This window comes from Meles meles, chromosome 11 (assembly GCF_922984935.1).
Source record: "Meles meles chromosome 11, mMelMel3.1 paternal haplotype, whole genome shotgun sequence".
Classification (NCBI taxonomy): Eukaryota; Metazoa; Chordata; class Mammalia; order Carnivora; family Mustelidae; genus Meles; species Meles meles.
The window spans coordinates 88,052,211-88,077,623 of NC_060076.1; the positions used below are offsets into that span (position 1 = coordinate 88,052,211).

The window sequence follows — 25,413 nt, forward strand, 5'->3', positions numbered from 1 at the left end:
TGGGGGCAGCATCCAAAAAGGGGTGATGTTTAGATTAAGTGAAGGCACATCAACACAGTGCAACAGGCAAACGTTCAAAAAAGATCATTATCTAAATTATGTAAAGCTCCCCCAGTTATTTAAGTTTGTTCACCAAGACCACTGTCAATTGGAAGAAAATGAAAGTGGATTTTCAGATAAGATTTTTATATCTCACTCATTCCTAGTACAGTGGTTAGTGCACAGAGGAGGCACTCAGAAAGGTTTCCTTCTCATAAACCAAGAAGTGGATACACTGTCCATTCAATAGCTGTTAAAACAATTAAGACACGATTACTTTTTTTTTATAATTTTTTAATTTTTCTTAACATATAATGTATTATTAGTCCCAGCAGTACAGGTCTGTGAATCGCCAGGTTTACACACTTCACAGCACTCACCATAGCACATACCCTCCCCAATGTCCATAACCCCCTCCCCCTCTCCCTACCCCTCTCCCCCCTGCAACCCTCAGTTTGTTTTGTGACACTAAGAGTCTCTTATGGTTTGTCTCCCTCCCGATCCCATCTTGTTTCATTTTTCCTTTCCTACCCCCCAAACTCCCCATGTTGCCTCTCAACTTCCTCATATCAGGGAGATCATATGATAATTGTCTTTCTCTGATTGACTTATTTTGCTCAGCTTAATACCCTCTAGTTCCATCCACGTCTCACAAATGGCATGATTTCGTTTCTTTTGATGGCTGCATAGTATTCCTATACACACACACACACCCCCCACATCTTCTTTATCCATTCCTCTGTTGATAGACATCTAGGTTCTTTCCGTAGTTTGGCTATTGTGGATATTGCTGCTATAAACACTCAGGTTCACGTGCCCCTTCGGATCACTACATTTGTATCTTTAGGGTAAATACCCAGTAGTGTGATTGCTGGGTCATAGGTAGCTCTATTTTCAAATTTTGAGGAACCTCCATGCTGTTTTCCAGAGTGACTGCACCAGCTTGCATTCCCACCAACAGTGTAGGAGGATTCCCCTTTCTCTACATGTTGACAAGACACAGATTTCTACTAGCAAGTTTTCCTAAAGGAAATTTTCTTTCTTTTTTTTTTTTTTTTAAAGATTTTAATTGTTTGAGAAAGAGCAAGAGTGAGAGTAAGAGCACAAGCAGGATGAAGGGCAGAGGGAGAAGCAGACTCCCCCCGAGCAGGGAGCCCAAGGCAGCTGGTTCCCGTGGGATCCTGACCTGAGCTAAAGACACTTAACCAACTGAGGCCCCCTAAAGGAAATTTTCTATTACAGTTGGTGACACCCTGCTTCTGGGACAGCACTCCTGAAGTGGCTGGTCTGGGAACTCGGCCTATGTGATCTGGTGTCCTATGCTTCATCACTGTCCCTCTGGAATGCTCTGGTCTCTGTCTAACATGTGCCAGTATAACACAAGTTTTCCATTAAAAAAAAAAAAAGTTTCCTTAAAAGGAAATAGGAAGCAGAAACCTAGTTGATCAAAACTGATCATCTCTTTCCATTTCCACAGAACACCTCCTTAACTCCCTGACACTTTCAGGTTTTACCGTGGCCTTAATCAGTCACGTACCAACTAGAAATGAACTGCACTAGCAGGCATGCTCCCCAAATTCATCTTCTCAGTGCCTGACGCTACCTTAAAGCTGGCAAATTTCAACAAAGTGAGTTAATCTGGAAATTGGGGTATAATAAATACAGATGCTACCTCTTCTTTGAATATAGCTATATCCCTACATGTTAAGAAAAAATATCATAGAGGGGCGCCTGGGTGGCTCATTGGGTTAAGTCTCTGCCTTCTGCTTGGGTCATGATCCTGGGGTCCTGGGATCAAGCCCTGCATCAGGCTCTCTGCTCGGTGGGGAGCCTGCTCCCCCCCCCCCACCGCCGCCTGCCTCTCTGCCTGCTTGTGATCTCTGTCTGTCCAATAAATAAATAAAATCTTTAAAAAAAAAAAGAAAAGAAAGAAAGAAAAGACATCATAGAGCACCCTCTCCAAAAGACTTACCTAAAAATCATCAGGAAAGAACTAACCATCAATACCATGACAATCACCCCCAGGACTGGGCAATGCTATGGAGTAGGAGGGAGCACAACGTTCAAAAAGTGAGTGATATTTGGGTTAAGTGAATCAACACAATGAAATGCACAGGCACTGAAAATATTTAACTTCCACCAATTTTTTAAAACTCTTTGTCATGAATACTCTGTTTTCAATTAAAGAGAGAAAGAGCTAGTTGGTTTTATATTTTTAGGTCTGTCTGCTCTTAGTGGAAGGGGTGGAAGATAAATTGGTATAAACCTTGTATAAGCATATAGAGAAGAGGTAGGAAGAATACCAAAAAAATGTTCAGTTTCCCCAGGAGCTGTGGTATGGCAGAGAATTTTTTTTAAAGATTTTATTTATTTATTGGACAGACAGAGATCACAAGTAGGCAGAGAGGCAGGCAGAGAGAGAGGAGGAAGCAGGCTCCCTGCTGAGCAGAGAGCCGATGTGGGGCTCGATCCCAGGACCCTGGGATCATGACCCAAGCTGAAAGCAGAGGCCTTAACCCACTGAGCCACCCAGGCACCCCGGCAGAGAATATTTTTATATGAGCATATTACTTTTAGAATACTTTTTTTTTAAGAGTATTTTTTTTAAGAGTATTTAAGAGAGAACACAAGCAGACAGAGCTGTAGGTAGAGGAAGAAGCAGGCTCCCCACTGAGCAAGGAGTCTGATGTGAGATTGGATCCTAGGACCCTGGGATTGTGACCTGAGTCGAAGGTAGACACTTAACCCACTGAGCCACTCAGGCGTCCCAAGAATACATTTTTTTTCTTTTTTTCTTTTTTTTAGGTATTTAATTTATTCATTTGAGAGAGAGAGAGAGAGCACAATCAGGGGGAGAGGCAGAGGGAGAGGGAGAAGCAGACTCTCTGCTGAGTAGAGAGCCCGATGTAGGACTCAATCCCAGGACCCTGAGACCATGACCTGAGCCGAAGGCAGACGCTTAACCGTCTGAGCCACCCAGGCGTCCCCCAAGAATACATTTTTATTTTTAAAATAAAAACAGCAAATTCCCTTTTAACGTTCTAGATTTAAAATTTGTTATCATTCAGCCAGATTAAACAAACCTTATTTTTTAAATGTTCCAAGTAGAACAAACCTGGCTTTTGAAGTTCACTATTCCCCCATAATGAGATTATATTATCTCTGTATTCCTGTGTTGCCCATCGGAGTAATTTTTTTTAAGATTTTTTATTTATTTATTTGGGAGAATGAGAGAGAACAGAGGGAGTTAGAACCCAAGTTGGGGGAGGGGGGCAGAGGCACAGGGAGGAGCAGACCCCCTGCTCAGCAGGGAGCCCAGGTTGGTCTCTTCCTGAGATCATGACCTGAGCCAGAGGCAGATGCTTAATGGAGCCACCAAGGCACCCTTGCCCACAGGAGTAATTTAAATTAGATTGACCAGAAAGACAATTAAACCCCTATTCCTACCACTGCCACCCCAAAAGGACTGAATTAAAGTTTTCATCAATCACACTTTGCCAGGTGCCCAAAGAGCTCACCAACTTGAATAAAATGATCAGTTTATAAATGGCTTCTTCTTTACCTAGGGTTAGTGGGCTGGGACATAAACCATAAGTACTTAAACATAATATTAAAAGAATGTATATTCTGTTACAAGAAGTGATGAATCTAAAATCTTATTTTTTAACGATTAGGAAATTGAAGAAAAAATACATCTTAATAGCTCTTTTGAAAACTATTAAAATGTACCGTAACTGTGTACATTAGCCCACAGAACCATGACTTTTTATGAAGATCTCAGAGCAAACCCTTCATTCACTTACTCAACTTATTCATTCATTCAAAAATATTTATTAAGCACCCACCATGTACCAGGCATGTGATTTGTGGCCCTTTTGATACACTGGCAAAAAAACAAAAAAAAAACAAAAAACAAAACAAAAAAAAAAAAAAAACCCACCAGAGCCCATGGAGTATTTACCAACCACAGTGTGCCCAAACAGAAAATCACTGAGTGTCTTCCCTGCTTATCTATATAAATAACCTTTTGGGAAACAAAGAGCACCCCACACAGTCACACATTGCTCAGAACATCATCTCTGGGTATATCCCCCAGGGACAGGCTGCCAGCGCAGCAGCTTAGCTGAGGGCTTCAGCCCCTGCCTTGCAAACTGGGCCACTGGGCTTGGGCCCCACCCAACCTGTGCTGGGCTGCACACAGATCCCAGAACTGCTGTCAATATTCAGACTCCCTCTGCGTGAAAGCCAGTGCGCTGTTGCTTAGCTCTTAGGAGCTTTACATACAGGGCCCCAGGAAGAGCTCACAGGTATCAGAGCCAAAGACGCACATACTCCATGATTTCTCCTGGGCAAAGGCCCGAGAGGAAGGTATGAATTAAGTGACAAGGATACACACATGAGTATTCACAGCAGCAACATTCTCAACAGCCAAAACCTGCAAGCAACCCAAATATCTATCAAGAGAAGAACAGACAAATAAATCATAATATAATATTAAAATGCAATATTACACTATAATGAAAACAAATTAGAGCCCCACATGCCACAACACAGATGCAACTCAAACAGAATGTTGAGTGAAAAACATCCTAGAAGAATGTGCAGAGCCTGATGCCATTTTTATATCGTTCAGAAAGCAAACAGTGTTTCACAATGTGAACATGTTCAACACTACTGCACTACACACTCAAGAATAGTTAAGATGCTGGGGCGCCTGGGTGGCTCACTGGGTTAGGCGTCTGCCTTTGGCTCAGGTCATAATACCAGAGTCCCAGGACTGGGCTCCGCATGCAGCTCCTGGCTCAACAGAGAGCCTGTTTCTCCCCCTGCCCCTCCCCCTGCCCGTGTTCTCTCTCTCAAATAAATATTTAAAAATAAAAAAAATTAAATAAAACAGAGAACAGTTAAGACGCTCCATTTTATTTTCTATGGGTATTTTTTTTAACCACAATAAAGAAAGAGCAAGGAAACTAATCTTTTCTGTAGGGATGTTTTGTTTAGGGATGCCTGTGTGTATGTGTGCACTAAAACTATGAAGAAAAAAAAGCAAGGGAATGAAAACCACCAACTTCAGGAAGAAGTGAGCTGGGGAAGAGGCAGAGGGAGAAAGGATTTTGTATCCATCTCGTGAGGCTCCATGGGTGGGTGTGTATAATAGGCTCAAGGTCACCAGTATTACATAATTCTTTATGTGCACCAAACATTTTATAAGTTCAACAACGGGGGCGGGGGCATATGAGTGAATTTCAAGGTGCACCTGATTCCTAGACAGAGACCTTATACCAAATATTTTTTAAGCCTAGACTCTACAAAGTAAAAGGGCAGAACCAAGTGTGATCACTCGACTGGAAAAGGGAAAGACAGGGTGGTGGTAATAATTTGAAAAACGCGTGGAAGGCCCGTGAGGGAGAGATCATTTAGCTCGGTGGGAGCCGCAGGGTGCACAGCTCCCGGGTCTCCTTCCCGCCCCAGTCAACACCTCACGCACCAGAAGCATCTTCGGTGTACTGCTCCCAGCCCCTCCTCACCTCCACTGTTCATGTAACTGTGCTAACTGTAACTCCTCTGATATTGTAACAAGTCATTCCTAGACAATGCGGAAAGTTAAAGGGAGCTAATTTTCTACAATAAATGGAAAACTGTGTTTCACACACAGTATTTACATGAAGAATGAAGAGAAAGGAACAAAGACAAATAGTTCAATTTGATATGTCTTTTAAAAAATATCCTCAAGTTGTTTATTCCTCTGAAATATCTTGGCCAAACAGGTAAAATCCTACATTTTACATAAACATGTTAAAAACCAACTAGAGGGCAGATAACTAGAAGTCTTCACTGCCTCTACTCCCCCAACAGGCAACTTTGAGGCTTTCTGTCCACAAAGTGCTGTTTCCCGGAGATGGAAGCCATAGCTAAAGCTAAAGATTATTCAGACTCAGCCCATAAGAAGCTACCTGATAAAAACCGCAAGCCATAAAGATAAACACTCATATATTACAGTGGTACTTACTGTTCAGAGTCTAAGAGGAAAATAGAACATGTGAGAAACTGTTTCCTATAATTTCAGAACCTAGCTATAAGAATAAGGATTTCTGTAGAACAAGGAAGCAAAAAGTTTTACCCCCAAACAAGAAATTCCCAAACACAAACATCTTCTACGAGGCAGTGTAATTAAGTCATTCCCGGGAGGCAACACAGTGCTCGCAGACTCCCAACACATGGAAAACAGCAGCCTTTGATTCGCAAGTCCCGTAAGAGGCTATCAGTTTCACACGTCTGCTAAAAATAAGCCAAGTATTTTTAAAACCCACCACTGACTACACGCCGTATGTCACAGTTGGTTACTGACAGCTGCCAGAAGCGCAAATAAATCCGAAGAGAAAGGAGTCACTGTGAGAAAGCTTTTGCTCCCCAACCACTTCCCACAAAGAAAAGCTGGGAAAGGAAAGGGGGGAGAGCTTGCAGAGGGACTCACATGGCTTTTCAATCTCCCCAACTTTTTAACAGCCTGGATCCACATCCTCTGGAGGACCTGAGCAGTCTTCATGGCCTCCGGGGACTAAGCGGCCAGGGCACTGCCTACACCCCAGGCTGCTTACCCACTGCCATCACTCCACGTGGTTACGTAAGGCGGATACAATAGTGGCCCACATTCCCAGCAAATCCTGTTGTCATCTCGCACAGTGACACATCCATACAGCAGGGATACCGGAACGCTCTGAAAAGCGCCACTTGTGAGGGAAAAAAAGAAAGCAGTGGGGATTTACACCACTTGAACAGCTTTCTTTCCCTCCCTCCCTCCCGCGCAAGGGAACGAGAGAACAGGAGCAAATATTCTTGTTAGACATAGAGAGTGCCTCAGTATCGAAGTAGAAATGACTAAACAAATAGGACATTTTAGAGCAAAACTCTGGAAATGAACATTTAGAGAAGTGTTTATTCATACAGACCCTCCCCTGCACACATACACAAAACATGTCAGCCGGCTGGAAATGAACAGGTAATGTTCAGGTCATGGAACAGCTAGTATGACACAGAAATGAGAGGTCGGAAGATGAGATGTTTCACATCCTTGGAGATAAGAGGTCTGTAGGCGTGAGGAAACTTGGAGCCAACTGGGGGACAGAGTGCTCACTCAGCAGAGTCTTCTCTTCTCCCTAACCTCTCTGCAAATTCAGCAGATAAAAGAATAACAAAGAGCCGCACCACCCGTTTCTGTTTTTACCGATGGTGGGGGGTGGCGGAGAGTAAAAAGTACATTTTAGGGTTTTGGACATCCAGAAAAGACTTTATGGGATGCCCGGGGCTTCAAGTTGGGTTTGGGATTTCAGAAGCATGGTCTTGGGGATCCGGTCGTCATTCTTGCTACTACTGTGCATGTCACACAGGGGGTCACAGCAAGCAGTCTGTTCAGTGGGAACAGTGCACCCTCCGAACCGACTGATCAATACGGACCACGAGATGGAGACCGCTCAGGAAACAACACGAAGCAGAGGCAGAAACGGAAGGTGTAAAGGCAGAAGGTCTGCAGAGCAGTCTCTGTTCTGTCACTTAGCTGTGCCTTGGATAATGTGTCTCCTTCTTTAAAAATGGGGATATACCGCCTGCCCCTCAGAGGGCCACCGTCAGTCTGAAATGAAATCACCTCTACAAAGGGCACATGCTGAACAGCACTCGAAAAAATGTTCATGCCTTTCCTTGAAGCTTTTCACAAGCGTTAGAACAGCAAAATAGGGTAGGAAACGAGAAAAAGTTTGCTTCAAATCTTACACTGAGAAAGGCAGGAAATACCCCGTACTCAGCAGGGCCGTGCGGGTGGAGGCAGGCTCCCGACACACCGGCCGGGCTCATCCCAGGCCTCACTGGCTCACTGGGCCCCCGGCCAGAGGAGCACAAGAACCGAGGCAACGAGGGAAGGTACCAGCAGCTCCCTCCTTGCCTCCGACAGCCCTTCTGAACATATTTAACTTCCCTGATGAGGAAATAAATACTTCTTTCCCTAATTTATGCACACTGCCCAGAAGTCACAGGCATCCTACCACTTAAGAATTCCAGATTCTTGTACAGTGATTTCCAGAAGTCACAGTTTCTGCCCTAATTCTTTTAATTGTGCTTTTAAAAAAATGCATAACAGAATTACTACCTTAATCATTTCTAAGTGTACAGTTCAGTAGTGGTAAGTACTCCACATTGCTGGCATCCAGTCTCCACTACTCACCCTGCAGGACAGAAACTCTACACCATTAAACAACTCCCCATCGCCCCCTCCTCCCAGCTCTGGTAACCACCGTATACTTTCTGTTCCTATGAATCTGACTACTAGATATTGCACGTAAGTGGAGCCTCACGGTGTTTGTCTTTTGTGTGGGACGTATTTCACTTAGTATAATGTTCTCCGTGTTCATCCTTGTAGCATGCGTCAGAATTTCCTTCCCTTTTAAGCCAAATAATATTCCACTGTATGTGGATACAGCATTCTGTTGATCTAGTCATCCATGGACGGACACTTGGGTTACTCTCACCTCTTGGCTATGGTGAGCAGTGCTGCCGTGGAACACGGGTAAGCAAATATACTATCACTAATGCTTCACTCATTCAGTCAGCAAATATGTACCAAGGGCCGCCTACTAGACTCTGAGGATGAAATCCTACAGATACAGCCTTGGGGGCGTGCCTGGCCCAGCTGGAAGAGCATGTACCTCTTGATCTCGGGAGTGTGAGATCGAGCCCCATGTTGGGCACAGAGATTATTAAATGGATGGATGGATGGATGGATGGATAAAAAGCATGGCCTGTAGAGATATGTCACCGCCCTCAGGAAGCCCGGCAAGAGTCAGTACCTGACGGGGGACAGGGGAGGTTCCCCTTAAGCAAGTGACACCGAGATAAGGTCTAAAGAACGAGTGGATTGGGGTGGGGGGTGGGGTTGTGCAGGACGCCAAGAGCAGCACAGAGCAAAGACCCTGAAAGAGAAAAAGTGGTGTGGAGAGTGGCTTTCAGAACTTTCCCTAGAAGTTGGTCTACCAGGGGCATCCAAAGGACATTTTGTGGTAGAACACCAGCCTCAATGAGAAGACCTCAAGTTTAACAATTTACCTGCCCCCAAGATTTCTAACCTCCACATTCACATACTTGACAAACATTTACTGAACAGCAGCCTGTGGACTGAAAGACAAATTACCCAAAGTCACTGTGCAAGGCAGTCATAGCAGGACAGTAAGTAGGACAGTCCACAGTAAGGACAGCTCAGTGCTGCTTACTGCCACCGCAGATGAAGATAAAGGCTCACTGTCTGCGTTGGTGGGAGACAAGCCAAGTCCTTCCCTCACAGGAAGGATTTTAATGGGAAAAATAATAAACATATAATCACAAGAGCCGTAAGTGCCACAGGCTATGATACTGGAAAGCGCAAATCCTAAAAAAAATCGGAACCGTTCTCCAAGGAGAGGGAACAGAAGTGCAAAGGCCCCAAGGTGAGAAAGAATCTGGTTATGTTCAAGGAAGAGAAAAGGCTGTGTGGGGCTGGAGCAAGGTGACTGATGAGGTAACGGCAGTTACAAAGACCATACCCCTCTCTTGTCTTACGAAATCGGTCTTATTTTAATGGTGGTAAAGGATTTAGTAAAAATCCCAATCGCTGGGCACAATTTCAAGACGCCTATCAAAGAAGTAGGCAGGAACCATTATTTCCCAGTTAAGGTAGAAAATGAGCTCCAGTCTCTTTCCCTAAAATGATTCATTTTTAAAATTATAAACCAAGTCCTTGACTCTGAGCCACTTGGCTGTGTGGTCTCTCAAAGTAAACCCTTCCTTATAACAGTAAACTAGTCAGCAATGAATTAACTCCTCAAGCAGTTTTTGGTTTGCCAATAAAAATTGTCCATCATTTATTCCAGAAGTATTTCACTTTCCGGTGGGATAACAAAGCAGTCCCCGGCTCCTTACCCTCCCTTCACAGCTCCAGAGGGTAAGTGCTCACAGCACACACGTTAGAAAGTTTACAGTTAGAAAAAATAACATACACAAGTTATAAGAGGGATTCCTGACAGGTCCTCAGAATTCATATGATTAGATTCCAGCCCCACTGCTGAAAGGTACCAGGGTTTACTGAAGTGTTGTGTTTTGTTTTGTTTTTTTTCAAACCCATCACCCTTTATTTACCCAAGGGAAAACTTCAGTCTGCATTAAAATAAAGAAAGAACTGGGAGACAACAATGGTATGACGGTACACCTGGGGACCCCACTGTTGTTCAGAAAGCAGCTGTGCTGCGCAAAGAGCAATGAACCTAGACTCCAAGAAGACACCTCCAACCACGACTCTGACCCTCCAACCCACCCGTGACCTTGGGCACATGGGGAATTCTGTTGCCACTTGATACAAATAAGAAATGAGAGTATCACTGTCTACTTCACAGGGTGAAATGCAGCAAACTCCCGGGGAAAGCAATCTATTAAATCCAGGCCAACAAACCTCGGAGTGGTTTGGAGTGGGAGGCAGGGTCTTCTTGAATATACCTCTGGGTATACTGCCGTATGGTGTTCAAGTAAGAGCTCTGCGGGCCATCCCACACACCTGGTCCAGGCTCCGCTCTCTAACTCGCTCTACAAGTTCTGTGACCTTAAGCAGTTCACTTGGTGAGGCTCAGTGGCCTCATCTGTAAAACAGGACACACGATGTCTACCCTGTTATAAATGTAAGGACTACATGAAGCAGCATTTGGAAAAGCTGGCTCAGTGCTCATCACAGAATTTGCGCCCTCAATAAAGGAACCCACCAAAGGCACTGCAGCAACAATGTAACCAGATCACTCCCAAGTAACAACGGCCTGTTTTCTGTCTCCTGGAAGAGTACAGTCTAGTAGTTAAGAACATATCACGGACACCGAGAGAACTGGAAGTATATGTCCACACAAAAACTGTACACAAATGTTCACAGCAGCATTATTTGTAGTAGCAAAAAAGTGGGAACAATCCAGATGACTATCAGTCGATAAACGGGTGAGCCAAACGTGGTCTATCCATACAATGGACTAGTGTCTGGCCATGAGCAATGAAGTACCAATACACGCTGTGCCACAGATGAATCTTGTAGACAATTTAAGAAGCCAGACAGATGCAAATAGACAAATAGGATTCCATTTACATGAATGTCTAGAAGAGGCAAATCCAGAGACCAAAGCAGATGAGCGACTGCCTCGGAGTAGTTACTCAGGGAGAGAAGGGGGTGACTTAACTCATAGGTGTGGGAATTACTTTTTCAGTGATAAAGATGTTCTAAAACTGATATGGTGGGGCACAAGTCTGTGAATATATTAAAAACTACTGAATTGTACACTTTTATTGTATGGTATATGAATTATATCTCAAAAAAGGCATTTTAAGGGATGCATCACAGATTCCATAATCAGAAAGTGGAGATTCTGGTCTCTACTAACCACTTAACTGAAGCCAATTACATTAACTTGTCTTTGCTTCAGTTTCCCCAACTGTAAACCTTTCTAGGCTTGTTACGAGAATTTAAGCAGACAATGCACGTGGAGATCTCGGGGTAGTGCCTGACACACAGTAAATGCTCCATCATTCTTAGCTATTACCAATACCATAATCATTAGATTCCTCTTACAGAAAAGAAGACTTAAGTCAGAGAAGTGAAGTAACTTGCTGAAGTTCATACAAGTAAAACGTGGCAGAGAACAGATTCTAACCCAGGTCAGTGTGGCTGCAAAGCCTGTATCCTTTCCACTGACGAACACTGTCTTTTTCCCTGCACACTGATAGAGCCTTTCAGGAACTACTGTGATCAGTTCCTGGCCTTAAACCCGAAAAAAAAAAAAAAAAAAAAAAGGCAGCAGCCGCAGCCATGGTTGTTGGCTTGGCGCTAGACCAGCATGGATCCATTCGCTCTGACAAGCCTGACGCTCATTTCCAAGTAGCTGGTCTGGGTCCCGTCACCCTGGCTCAGCAGCTCTTCCAAGTGACTGCAAAACCGTGGTGACTTGGGAGGGAGAGGGTGCAGGAAGGGAACCGGGGCAGACTTCATTTCTGGCTCTTTCAACAGCCAGCTAGGTATAGGTATAAGTTCCCGAGAGCTGCGCCTCTGTGAACACATGTGTAAACCAGGGGACCCAAAACATGTCATCACTGACTGAATATTAAAAAGCGCCAGACAGTGTATCAAGTGTTTAATGACTGTTAACAATTAACCCTTCCAAAAACCCAACTCCTCCTTTTTTTACTTATGCAAATACAAGGTCTGATGAGCCATGAAACAAAGAATTGATAAGTTGGACTTCATTAAAATTACAAACTTCTGCTCTGTGAATGACAATGAAAAGACTAACCAAAAACTAGGAGAAAATACTTGCAAAGATGTCCAATAATGAACAATTATCAGGGGGCGCCTGGGTGGCTCAGTGGGTTAAGCCTCTGCCTTTGGCTCAGGTCATGATCCCAGAGCCCTGGGATTGAGCCCCACATCCGGCTCTCTGCTCAGCAGGGAGCCAGCTTCCCCCTTTCTCTCTGCCTGCCTATGCCTACTTGTGATCTCTCTCTGTCAAATGAATAAATAAAATCTTAAAAAAAAATCCTTTAATAAAAAAAAGAACAATTATCAGACAAATGCATACAGAACCTCCGAAAACTCAACAGTAAGAAAACTACCTGATTACAAAACAGGCCAAAGACCTCAACAGACACCGGACAAAGACCCCCAGATGGCAACTAAGTATATGAAAAATGTTTAACGTACTCTGTCATCAAGGGTACGCAAATTAAAACAAGGAGAAACCACTCTACGTAGTAGAAGGGCCAAAACCTGGAACAATGACAACACCACATGCGATGAGGATGTGGAGCAGCAGGAGCTGGCGAGAATGCGGAAACGGGACGAACATTCTGGAAGACAGGGCAGTGGCTTCCTTAAAAACCAAACATACTCTCAGCGGCGCCTGGCCGACTCAGTCGGTGCAGCGCATGACTCTTGATCTCAGGGTTTTGAGTTTGAACCCCATGCTGGGTGGAGAGATTATTTAAAAATAAAATCTTTGGGGCACCTGGTTGGCTCAGTGGGTTAAGCCTCTGCTTTTGGCTCAGGTCATGATCGCAGGGTCCTGGGATCGAGCCCCGCATTGGGCTCTCTGCACCGCAGGGAGCCTGCTTCCTCCTCTCTCTCTCTCTCTGCCTGCCTTTCTGCCTACTTGCAAACTTTGTCTGTCAAATAAATAAAATCTTAAAAAAAAAAAAAAACTTTAAAAATAAAATCTTTTAAAAAAATAAAACAAACCAAAAAAACCCAAACATACTCATCACACAATCCAGCACTCGTGCTCCTTGGTATTTACCCAAAGGAATTATAAACTTATGTCCAAACAAAACAGATGTTTATAGCACCTTTATTGAGAACTGCCAAAACTTGGAAGCAGACAGCATGTCCTTCAGTAGGTGAGTGGATGACTAAACATGCGAAGCGTCTCAACAATGGGATATTACTGAGCACTGAAAAGAAAGACGCTATCAAGCCATAAAGAGACATGGAAGAAACCGAATGCATCTTACTAAGTGAAAAAAGCCAACAGGCGGTATCCTGTTTGATCCAAACATATGGCCTTCTGGAAAATGAAAACAATAAAATGATCAGTGGTTGCCAGGGTTAGAGGGAAAGAGAGAACACAGGCAGGGCAGACGATTTTTTAGGACAGTAAAAATACTCTTATGATACCATAATGAGAGATGCATGTCATTATACATTTGTCCAAATGCACAGAAGGTACAAGACCGAAAGTGAGCTGTGGACTGTGGACTTCGGGTGAGAGTGATGTGTCAGTGTAGGTTCGTCAACTGTAACTCACGTGCCGCTGTGGTAGGGAGCACCGAGGATGGAAGGCTTTACCCTGGTAGGTCCAGGGGACAGATGAGAAATCTCTGTACCTCCCCCTCAGTTTGGCTGTGAATTTTATTTACACTGCTCTAAAAAAAATAAATATTAAAAGAAAAAAATGTGTATATATATATATGTATATAAATATAAGGGAATTTCACACAGTTCCACAGCTAGTAGGTGGCTGATCACAGTCTGAGTCCAGATCTGCATGAATCCAACTTTAATAAGATATATGGGGGCGGGGGGGAAATCAGCAGATCAGATAATTACATTTCAGACCTCTATGTTCATAGTGCTGATACACTGAGCTATGAAGTATAATTGTAATTTAAACAGACCATTCTTATTTGTAATTACACAGGAACCATTAATAAGCCAAAAAGGAAGGTGCTAATTTGGCAACAGGGACATAGCCCTGTCTACTCTATGATTTTGAATCCGACTAAGCCCATACAATACTAAAACACAGCTTCACTTTAAAAACAAACAAACACATATACAAACCACCACACCATGACAGGTACCAAGATAAAGAAAATTATAAACTGCTTTGTCAAAAGGCAGGTTAGAAAACCAGTTATTAGAGTGCTCAGCTAAATCCTGCTAGCAGGGTTGGCCCTAATGAAACACAGAATAAACTGTCCCTCCCAGACCCAAGGCACCATCCCAGGATGGGTCACACAGAAAAGAGTGACGCGATGCTTCCACCACAGATCAGTATCCCTAGTTAATCCCCAGAAAGCCAGTAAGCCTTACAGAGTCTGAGGTCTCAAAGCAAGCCTTTTCTATCAGAATCGGGAAATAAATGCAGGAATTTCAAAGACCTCACGTTTAGATACCGTACTGCCAACACTTGGGAGCTTATTAGAAATGCTGAATCCTGGAGTGCCTGGGTGGCTCCGTCAGTTAAGCATCTGCTCAGGTCCTGATCCTGGGGTCCTGAGATCAAGCCCCACATTGGGCTCCCTGCTGAGAGGAGCTTCTCCCTCTCCCCTACCTGCCACCTCATGCTCTTTCTTGCGCTCTCTCTCTCACAATTTTTTTTTTAAGATTTTATTTATTTGACAGACAGAGATCACAAGGAGGTAGAGAGCCAGGCAGAGAGAGAGAGGAAGGGAAGCAGGCTCTGGCCTGAGCAGAGAGCCCGATGCGGGGCTCAATCCCAGAACCCTGGGGTCATGACCTGAGCCGAAGGCAGAGGGTTTAACCCACTGAGCCACCCAGGCACCCCACAAACAAATTCTTAAAAACAAACAAACAAACAAACAAAAAAACCGCTGAATCCTAAAAACCTACCTTGGACCTATTTTTTTTTTACCTTAGACCTGTTGAAAAGAGTATGTATTTTACCAAGAGCCCCCATGTGATTAAAGTGCACACAGAAGTTAGAGAAGCACTTGTCTAACAGTATCTCCAACAGAACTCTGAGCTGTAATGATAATGTTCTGTACCTGTATTGCCCAATATGGTAGCCATGTTGAGCATTTGAAATGCAGCTGCTGTAATTAAGAAACTAAATGTTTAACTTAAAATTATAAATAGCCACATTTAGCATATAATTTGTTAACCACATCCCTAGGAGTCATTTTAATGTTTCCATCTTTTTTGGCTACTTTAACTAATACTATGGCAAAATTGTAGTGCCTGGAGGCCTCTCCATATTTTGTAGTATTTCTGAATTGAACACCACTAACATTTCCAAGCATCTTCATATGTACTGACCCATACCTATTTTTTTTTTAAAGATTTTATTTATTTATTTGACAGAGAGAGATACAAGTAGGCAGAGAGGCAGGCAGAGAGAGTGAGAGGGAAGCAGGCTCCCTGCCGAGCAGAGAGCCCGATGCGGGACTCGATCCCAGGACCCTGAGATCATGACCTGAGCCGAAGGCAGCGGCTTAAACCACTGAGCCACCCAGGCGCCCTATTTTTTTTTTTTTTAAGATTTATTTATTTGTCAGAGGGAGAGAGGGGGAATAGAGAGTACAAGCAGAGGGAGAGGGAGAAGCAGATTCCCCACTGAGCAGAGAGCCCAACGTGGGGCTTGATTCCAGGACCCTGGGATCATAACCTGAGCCAAAGGCAGATGTTTAACCCACTGAGCCACCCAGATGCCCCCCTTTTTTCTGCCTTTAATGTAAATTTATTTAATTAAACTTCCTTTCTTTACAAGTCACATTTTTGATACTTTGAAAGCACTAATTTAGCCATTTCTCATATGAGACATAATAATTTAATATTAAACCATTAATCTATGAATAAGATTTAAAAGCTTATAATTTATGGTTTGAACAGCATATGTATTTATTATACATTTAAAATATCAAACTTGATAACTGAAAGTGTGCTTGAATGGTACATTGAGCACAGTGTGTATCCACGGCATCTCATGGAATCAAGAGAGAAAAACAATGGTTGCACTAGAACACACTCCATTAAGGGGAGGGGGCAGCAAAGACCAGAGACAGGAAGGGGAAAGGTGAGGTTTCCTGCATCCACCTCCCACATCAAGGCAAAGTAGGAGACCAAGCCAAGCTATTAAAAATACTGAAAATGCAAATCAGCAAGCCTTACTAATGACTTTGACTTCATAATAAAACACAGATGAAACTGAATTGAGTTATACAAAAATAGTGGGCTCCTCCTACTGTTTTCTTCTCATAACAAAATATATTAAATAAATAAAAAGTTAAGATGTTTGAAACAGTTTTGTTTCTAAACTCAGAAAAAGATCTCATTCTTTGGTCTAATATGGTGTCATTATTACATAAGCTGAGCTAAACTGAGCCCATAGTATACTGTGTAGGTACCCCCCTCCCCCACTCCACACCATTCCTTTATTGGTGACATGGGAAATTTCACGTGTGGGTCAACATTTTTTTAAATTCTGAAGTCAGCATTGTTGAGCCCCTCTCAGAAAGACACAACTCTGCCTAGTAACAGAAACTACTGGTAGAAACAGTATGTGATCTTAAAGCATAAAAAAGTACCCAAGATTTCCCTTTTGTGGAACTGGTGACGGTCAGGAAATCAGAAAAGGCCACTGCGTAGTAACAGACAAAATCCACTAGGTGGCGCAATGATGCAGAAATAAAAAGAATAGTTTCCCTTCAAATTTAAAATTTCAAAATAAATGCCATTTAGAGAAAATTGGCAATGAACTTCAGTAATTACAATAAAATCCTGCCACTATGGCTTTTATAAGAGGCAAGATAAGTTTGCAAGTGGGGGGGCTAAAAGTAGAAATAACACTTTAATTTGTCATTCATTAACATTATATAACACCCTACAAAGTTGCTAACCTGGCTCTGGGTGCTGTAGGATAGTCAAAGGAATTTAAGCCATCTGGAAAGCAGAAGATAGCACTTTCTAACTGTTAATCACTGGTCGTAAGTAGTATAGAGGAACATAATTTCCAGAAGACAGATTATTTATCAAGCACCTCTTTCATAGCAGGATTTGTTCTCAGCACTTGAGATTAAACAATGAGGATAACAAACACAGCCCTGCCTTCAGGGAGCTCAAGGCTAGTGAAGGTCAATGTAAATCAAGGAGTCAGTCAGCAGCTGCAGAACTAAAGCTGGAAAGTGCTAGGAAGGGAAAGCACACACAGGTCTAGAACAGAAAGGACTGGTGTCTTCGGAAGATCAAGGAAGGCTCTCCTTCGTAGTGACTCTTTGGAGGTAGGGTATGCAGCTTCCTGAGGAAGGGCACACAAGAGACACAGAGCACTCTGTGCTCTGGGGCACAGAGGCAGGTGGGAAAGCCCGGGACTCAGGAAGGATCTTGGTCTTATCTGTGAGTAAGTCAAAGTCTGAGGCAGGTCAATGAGAGGTAGATTTGTATTTTTATACATTTGAATCTAAATTTCTTATTTTACTGAGAGCCAGAGAAGAAAGGTATGCCTAGGTGGACAGCCGCAGCAGACTACTGGCCACAGAAGTTGGGAAAGAGGAGGACAGAGGAGCCTGACACTGATTCTATGAGCAGTATTGGCTCCTCAGGGCAGCTGAAGCCAAGAGGCCTACCCAGGGATTTAAGGTCTGGTCAAGATCCCCCTTCTACGGTGAGGAAAGACCGAAGTGAACTATAATTTCCAAGCCAGGTTCCAGACATGGCTGCAGTCTTACTACTGAGGAGTGGGCAAGAAAAAGGGGTCTGGGAAACAGAATAACACACTAAGCTCTCTCTAGCCATTCTACTTTGTAAGTCACTCAAGTCCCTAGTCTGTAGCTAACCAGCTGTTCTATGAGCATCAAAAGACTGAGAATTTTATGTGGGAGCTTTTATAAACTTTGAAGTACCACACAAGAGGGGTGTTTCCTATATTAAGTAAGCCCCACCCTAAAAAAAGGCAGTGTGGTGTAAGTTTAATAAGATTTTAAAAACAGATTGCATTCAACATTTAAGTGTCTGTGTACCAGGCTCTGAAAACAAAGACCGAACAACATAGGACACAGTCCCCACCCTCAAGGGATGCTTGTTTTTAGGATGTAGGAAGGCCTGGAAAAGTACAAAGAACAATGAAAGTAAATGCTTAAGAGCTGAGGTGTCAGTCACTGGTAGCCGTCCAAAGCCATTCCAGATCTCCTAAGCTGGGGGAACATCATTAACTCCTTTTCTGTATTCTATTTCTTCAAGACTTTTAGCCCATGATGGCATTTTATTATAATTTTGAAGGTTTCGCTGACAGGAAAGAACGGATGCTTGGAACTGAAAGAGTCAACAATGTAGAAACACAATAAATGGTACTGTCCCAAGGCTGGAATCCGGGGAAATCAGAACATCCAAAGCCCAGAGAGAAATGTTTCATCGTAGAGGGACATTTCAGTTTCGTGGCCTTTTTCTATATCCTAAAAACAAAATGTGCTTTGAAGTATATTTTCTCCACAGTTTCTTGTGTTTATGTTACTGCTTAACTCGGAGGAAGTCTACACTCAAAACTTGTGAACTGGCCCCTGTTATCCGTCACCTTCCTGGACTGAAACCAGGAAGCAAAGTAGCCCAACCCCTTCTCTCTTTTGCTTTCCCACAGCCAAGAAGGATGTCAGACAACAGTGTCCTTATGAAGCGAGACTCTTTCACAAGTCATAATTCTGACATACTTATTTCCAGATAGCAGAATGGGCTAGAAACCCAAGCCTCCTGCTTCTGGAAGTTCTAAACCATGGCCCAGCAAATGTTTTCTTAAAGGGCCACATAATATATTTTTTAAGCTTTGGAGGTAGAGGATATTACATAAATACTTACATAAGCAGTTTAAAATGTACTCATGTAAAAAGGTAAGGACAATTCTTTGCTAGTAGGCGGGGAAAAGTAAAAACAAAAAAACCCAACCAAACAGCCAGCTGACTGTAGTTTGCCAACCCCTCGTCTAAACTCATGCAAAATTCAGTAATGGCCTACTGACGTGCAGGTGTCTGTTCACCAAGACACAATCTTCACCTGCAAGGTGCTCACACTGGTACAGAGGGAGGGACACATACTTCCTGATTCTTGCTTTCCTTCACCTTGGCTTTCACTGTAATCGTCAATAAATCTTCAGGCTGCCCTTAGCATCCAGTCACTATTGAGGGATAATCCTGTTCTGTTTGCTTATTTCTTTACTTTTCTTTTTTTAATCAATAAGGTGTTCGTTCTGAGTGGGTACATAATCTGAAAGTTAGGTTAACTCAAAGCAAACTATACTTGGTTTTGGTAGCAACAGAACTTACCTGGTTATAATTTACCTAAGCTAAATTCTGAACTTGTTCACAATTTCCAATCACATACTACAGGCGAAGTTGGCCTAAGATCAAAATCTCGCTTCAGATAATCCACTAAGTAGATCATTAACTACATGTGTTAGTATTATCCACATTGAGCAAGACACAAGAAAGAACTGCAGGTTAGACAACGAGAAGTAAAAACCTCGGTTCCTGATCTCAAGCTGGAATGCTCTCTGTGCACCCTCAAAAAAAGATAACCAGGACGTGGCACCCACTAGGCAAAGGACACTTGGGTGGCTCAGTCGGTTAAGCATCTGCCTTCAGCTCAGGTCCTGGGATTGGGCTCCTTGCGCAGCAGGAAACCTGTTTCTCCCTCTGCCTGCTACCCCCTTGCTTGTGCTCGCTCTCACTCTTTCTTTCTCATAACTAAATAAAACCTTAAAACAAAAAAAAATTTTTTAATTTTTTTTCAAGAGAGGGTATAAACACTGCAAGTTCCCATTCATTGTCCACCCTAAAGTCTGACTTAGAATCTGGTCAGAATTACAAGCTAGCATTATTGTGGCTGACAGAGTGTAGGACCAAGAATTAACATTTCAAATAGTATCAGCTTTAACACACTGTTCATGGGTGCTCACCTAACTCATCAGTTCTGAGTCCTGAGGGAGACAGCTACGTGGTGAGATGGTGAAGAAGAGAAAGGCACCCTTAGTAGGATTTCAGGGGGAAATCAGGGAGGGAAAAGTCTGTATTTGGAGCCTTCCCAGCTCTTTCTACCCCTTGGGCTGTTTCCTCCGGTTTTCAATATCCTCCTACCTCAGCCTGTCCAAAGGTGAACACCTGGCACTGCGTAAAGTCTGCTCCACCACCAAAATGCTCTAACTCCAAAACTACCACTCTATCTTGATCCTCAATCAAAATTTTCACCATATCCTGCAAATGGTCTTGGCCACGTATTAAAAGAAAGCTTACTGTTACACTTCAAACGACAGTGTATCTGCTAGCCTAAACTTCTCAGAGGGTATGTGATGTTTTAAAAGATGCACTTTGATCCTCAGGCAACTTGTGATGGAATTCTGACCCTTAACAGCCAAATTCCCACACACAGCAAGTCTCAGATGTCCTAATTCCACAACGCACGTGCTCTGTAGCCACAAGAAGTTTTTCTTGACATTAACAATTGGTGGGGTTTGTTTGGGGGGGGGGGGGGTTGATGGGATAATAGTCCTTTCTAACTAATGGCTGTGAACTTGAAGAAAGACTCACAGACAAGACATATTCCTAATATTTCTATAATAAATTGTGGTTTTAGCTAGTTGTTTATATAATCTACTTCCCTATAAGGCTGTGCTTACTCATTTTAGAGTCTTTGAGATCCCATACAGTAATGAACACAAACAAGTCATTGAAAAATGAAAACATCTCTTGAAAACACTGATGTATTATTGTGGGGCGCCTGGATGGCTCAGCTAAAGCCTTCAACTCTTGGTTTCAGCTCAGGTTGAGGGATCAGGTTGAGCCCTGCACTGGGCCCTACAGCTGGTATGAAGTCAGCTTGAGATTATCCCTCTCCCACGGTCCCTCCCCCACTCCCAAGCACACGTGGGCTCTCTCTCAAAAAAAAAAAAAAAATTTAGATAATATCATTTTTACTAATGATGAGTCCCTGGAGAGAAAAACTTCTATACACTTTCAGTGATAATGTTTAAACTCCTAAAAATCAACAGAAGGCCTTTGGTTTCTCCCATTATGTCTCTGCCCATCTGGTTCTGAAAAGCAGAGGCAGGTGAAGCTGGAAAAAACCTACCGGTTTTGAATTAGTCACGTGGGCCTCGGCCCACATGCCCTGCCTACCACATGAACTGTGTGGCTGGGGCAAGTCACTTAACATTTCTGAAACAGTTTCCCTACCTATCAAATCAGGTGTTAACACCTACCCCCAACTAGGCCGGCTGTCAGTGAGATCTGCACCAAGGCTCTAACATTCTGTCATTCGCATGGTTCCTTCCCTCACTTCACTACAGGAAAGTTAGGAGAAGTTCAGTGGTACAGAGCAAAACACAGGGCATCTCGCTTGGTGTCCTGGGCTCCCTCACGATTAGGCATTTTTTTCACAAACATCAGGACTTCTGTTGCACACTCGGGAACTGAGCAGAGAGAGCCTGCCCCCAGCACACCCGTAGTGGTAGAAATCAAGGACAAGGCCTCAGAACTGCTCTACGAGCTCTACGAATACATATTTTAGATTTGTTGCTCCAATGATGGAATGTTGCTGTTTTCAACAGTCTCCAAGCCCCATGCAAAGTGCTTTTTTGCTGGGCTGGGAATACAGTAAGAAAAGGGAGACAATGCACACTCACACAGATCCCATTTCAGTTGTTTTTTTTTTTTTTTAAGATTTTATTTATTTATTTGACAGAGATCACAAGTAGGCAGAGAGGCAGCCAGAGAGAGAAAGGAGGAAGCAGGCTCCCTGCGGAGCAGAGAGCCCGATGCGGGGCTCGATCCCAGGACCCTGAGACCATGACCTGAGCCGAAGGCAGTGGCTTAATCCACTGAGCCACCCAGGCGCCCCCATTTCAGTTGTTTTGAGACTTCACTGCACTACTGTCTCCTCTCACCTTCCTCCACTGCCTGAGCACCTGTGCTGTGTCTGGGCTAGGAAAGCAAAGACCTAGACCTGCTCTCAAGAACTCAAAGTCAGCCCCCAACATTCACCCTGATACCCCTCTCAACACTCAGCAGAACACAGGTTTCCGTGAAAACACCCTGCTTTTCTGAAAAGATAAACACATGCACTGAAATTTAGCTTAGATCTACTTGAGGACTTTTATTTTGCAGTTCCTTGTTTCCAAGCATTCATTTAAACTCATCCCAATCAAAAAACTTACGTTACTTCTTATGAAGATAATGGAATACCCATGTAGTGGACTACACAGTATATCCAAATTGAAACAGGTGAAAGACAGACATGACAGCACCCCAGTTTCTAGGATACTTCACTGCATAAATTCTAGTTTCTAGGATACTTCACTGCATAAATTCTTACCCCAAATATAAAGCCAAAAGAACAAGTCTGATAACTGTTCGAAGGGATAGGTTACAGCAGTTTTTTTCAGGACCGTTAATGGCTGGGATATAATCCAGTCAGGTCAACATTTATATCTGATCATCCAATCACACTCAGCACTTAGAACAACAATGCAATTGTTACTTGGAACTTACGACTAAGCCCAGTGAGATTTTTTACCCATTCTTCTTTGCTCCCGTTCTATTAATAGGTGAGAGATATTCTTTGAGGAAGTACATACGGACTACAAATACTTCATGGTAGTAAACAGCAAAGGCATTGGCAATTTATGTTTTCTGGACAAAGTAAATGATAAACACAATACTAAGAGATTTAGCAATGCTTGAACGAACTTTATTTTTAACCCAGTTCTGTTTTTCCACATTTTACAGAAGAAAGGCTCACGGAGAAGTTTATCTCTAAAAAAGTGCATGACTAAAATTCCTGAATGTGAAGAGGTTTCAGGACTAAGGAGGGTGACGTGTGACTTCAGCTGCTTTTCTTAACTCCCTAACCTTTGTGGAGCAGCAGTTCATGCCAGAACTTGGCTTAAAAAAAAAAAAAAAAAAAAATCTAAACGCCATTGTCAAATAAAAGGCTGTACTTTTACAAAACACACAGAGCAGCCCCACACGGCCCTTCCTGAGGCTGCAGCACTACTAGCTGAAATATATAGACACTGGGATCCGAATACAGATATATTTAAATCATTTTTCTTGAAGGAGTGAATTAGGTCAGTGCCCTTAAGAAGTTCCCCATCAGCTCTCGTTTCCAGTCACCAAACAGTGAAACCCTTTGTCCATTGTATTAACCACTGTAAACTGTTTGGACATCTATTGTTAGCCCCGGCCGACTGAGTAAATCTGGTTCAAAAGAGATAAAATGGGATTCTGTCAATGTATTTCTCGCACAATCAAATTTAAGCAAACTTTGCAAAGAGTCAGCTCACTCTAACTGCTACACCAGTGCCTGAAATGAAGTTCCTGGTCATCCTTATCTGGGCACTTAGAATATTTGCGTTCCTGTCGCTTCAAATTTTTCTGCAAGGAGCCTTCAGAAGTAGCACTAGAGATAAAAGCCTAAAATAAAATGTTAATCAATAAATCATCTGGCCAGCCCGCTTCAAAGCAATAATAGTAAGGTCCCTGGAAAGTAAAAAATGGATTCAATTGATTCAAGATGTTTAAATGTCTCAAGAGCAATGCAGTGTCGCTCAAATTTCCTAATACTACTATAAACAGGACAGTCACTATCGCCAAATGTTTCAGTGGACTAGCGTGTGCCGTCAGCATGAGGTTCTAGGCACCAACCAGGATAAAAATCTAATCTCCTTCCAATCTCCTTTCATTTCATTTGTCGAAAGATAAAGACAGAAAAAGGGAACATCCTTTTTAGCCCACCTAGCAACAAGATTTATATATCACCTTTTACTTTATTCAAAACTAACAAATCAGAATGACTTCAAAAAAAAAAAAGCCACACTCATTAATTTTCATAAAGTATATATCAAAGCAGCGTTCTTAGAATTAAGTCACCTTTCAGTTTCTGCATTAATTGGCAGGCTTGCAAATTATAACTTCTCAAGCTTACTCATATAGAAAAGTACCTAGAATCAGAGATCAGTAGCTAAAGAAGCTGAGGCCCTGCAGAGATACAGTTACGTGACAGGTCTTACAGCAGCCTCCATCCTCCGGCAGGTCACTGTAATGAAGTTAAAGATTTGAATGTGTGTAACAGAGAGCGGTCTTAGGACTGCTTTGGCATCACGTTGTTCTGTAATGATGATGACGCTAGTAAGTTATAACCACTGCCACTTAGGTTCCCAGTGCAACGCCAGGAGGCATCTATCCCATTTCTTGTTGGGTGGCACTCATCTTCCCTTACTCCCAGAGGCCAGAAACCCCCGGCCCCCTGACCAACATGGTGCACTCGGTAAGATCTAGAAGGAGGAAGGAAAGCAGATGCCATTTGTTTCCTTCTTTCCCATAGCAGCAGTCTCAGGCAAAGCAGATTTGCCAGACCTGAGCTCTGCAGTTGTCACTAAGTTCCCTACTATTTCAGCCGCCTCTGCATGGCAGAGGCTGAGCAGTTGGAAGGGTGTTTCCAAGGTCCTGGCTCTGGACCCCAGCAGCTTTCTTTTTCTTTTTTTTTTTTTTTAAAGATTTTATTTATTAATTTTGACAGAGAGAGATCACAAGTAGGCAGAGAGGCAGGCAGAGAGAGTGAGAAGGAAGCAGGCTCCCTTCAGTGCAGAGAGCACGACGTGGGACTCGATCCCAGGACCCTGAGATCATGACCTGAGCCGAAGGCAGCGGCTTAAACCACTGAGCCACCCAGGCGCCCTCCCAGCAGCTTTCTAACTTGCTGGGGGGCAAATATGAAAGCCAGTGGTGGGCCCTTGGTTTCTGTCCCTCTAGCCTCTTGTTTTGTAGGCATTAATGCTCTCCATTAAGTTTCTTTCTCCTTGAAATAGCTAAAATGATGTCTCTTTTCTTCACTGAACCCCGAGTGATCAGGCACAAAGTGCCCATTTTACAGCTGAGAAAAACTGAACATGAGAAAAGTAAATTGCCTGAGGTAGAGCAAGCAAGTGGCAGGACAAAGCAATCCATACCGACATGTGCCTGACTTCAGAGTGACATAATGAAAGTTAAACACGTCCCCAACACACGACGCAGCAATTCTACACCCAGGAATTCAGCCCACAAAGCAAAGTG

The 25,413-nt window shown here is 43.2% G+C and overlaps 1 protein-coding gene across 7 annotated transcripts in view; it reads right to left on the bottom strand.

The window, feature by feature from the left end:
* The window catches only part of TJP2 (tight junction protein 2), a 120,654-nt gene that overhangs the window by 42,620 nt on the left and 52,621 nt on the right, over positions 1-25,413 (bottom strand). For 2 of the 7 annotated variants that reach the window (XM_046022059.1, XM_046022055.1), the window contains exon 1: positions 6,515-6,537. The exons of 4 other annotated variants lie outside the window; for them this stretch is intronic. The gene's annotated coding sequence lies outside the window, so the exon portion shown is untranslated. Of the gene's footprint in view, positions 1-6,514; positions 6,538-10,510; positions 10,535-25,413 lie in introns of those variants that run through there. One more of the 7 variants, XM_046022057.1, reaches the window with a different exon arrangement.